We start from the raw sequence: 1297 nt of genomic DNA, 5'->3' as shown, positions 1-1297 counted from the left end.
AAGCTAATAAAAAAAGAAAAAAAGAAACTCGGTTCTAGGAAAGGACTCCCTTTCTAAAAGCTGTTCCCATAGACCCTCAAACAATATTGGTCATTGCTTCTATTTTTGTTTACCACCATTATTGGGTGATATGATCCTATTGCTGAAGACACTATGTATATGAGCTGTAGAACAAAGAAGGAGAAATAAAGCTAGTGCTGACTTCAGAGCATCATGTCCACTGGCTAGCATTCATAGTGCTGAAAGGTACTATGCATGTCTCCAGAGGGAATAATAATCATTAACCTTACCCAGCTGTGCATCAGAGGAACTACAATAGCAACACCCCCCTCCTCAAGAGAAACCCACAGATGCAATAATGGCACAAATATTATGGGAGTGGCCAACCACTTTGTCATTTAAGTTTTGCTTCCTAGGATACCTGATATTGATATCAGGCTTAGGAACCTGAATTTAAATAGATCACAGCACATAGAGGAGAACCTAATGCTAGTTTTCTACTAAATGCTTATGCTCTTAAACTGACTCTTAATGACTTGTTATATCCATGGATTAATGCATCTCACAACTCACACTAGAGAAGTTTTCTTATGCAACAGATGATTATTAACACAGAAATACACAACTGAACAGTGTTCAGAGAACAAGAGGCTACAGAGTGTTTATCTCTGAATAGCACAACTATATCAAACTTCTGCCTCTCAAGGCTCAAGAGTCATTGCAGAAGATGGGGCAGAAAGACTGTAAAAGCCAGAGGTGGTGGGTGAACACAAGGAAACAAAGACTTCCAGACAGGTGGTCAGTTACTCATATGAACTCACAGCAATGGTGATAACATACAGAAATCCTATGCAGGCTCAAACCTGAAAAAATCCAGTACAGACATTAGAAAGTGAGTAAGAAGCTCAAAGCCACCTAAGGAAATTGACTGGGAGTGACAGAGAAAGTCTTTTTTAAGCATGGGGCTCTTGATAGGTTAACCAGATTCCAGGGAATGATCCACAATGAAGGACACTTAGAGACACAAATTAGACTCTATAGGTCATATATACAAAATAGAGTACATTAAACTGGGCAGGGGACAATATGGGGAGGTACTCAGAGGGAGGAGATCTAAATGCCATCATGAAATTATGCTGTATGAAAATTTCAAAAATTTAATAAAAATATTTTATTAAAAATTATACGGTGCATGCCTCTAATCCCAGCACTTGGGAGGCAGAGGCAGGGGGATCTTTGTGAGTTCAAGGCCAGCCTGGTCTACATAGTGAGTTCCAGGCCAGCTGAGGCTACAGGG

This window comes from Nannospalax galili, unplaced genomic scaffold (assembly GCF_000622305.1).
Source record: "Nannospalax galili isolate Female #2095 unplaced genomic scaffold, S.galili_v1.0 scaffold87, whole genome shotgun sequence".
NCBI lineage: Eukaryota > Metazoa > Chordata > Mammalia > Rodentia > Spalacidae > Nannospalax > Nannospalax galili.
The sequence above is the reverse complement of the archived record's forward strand: the minus strand, read 5'-3'. Positions refer to the sequence as shown.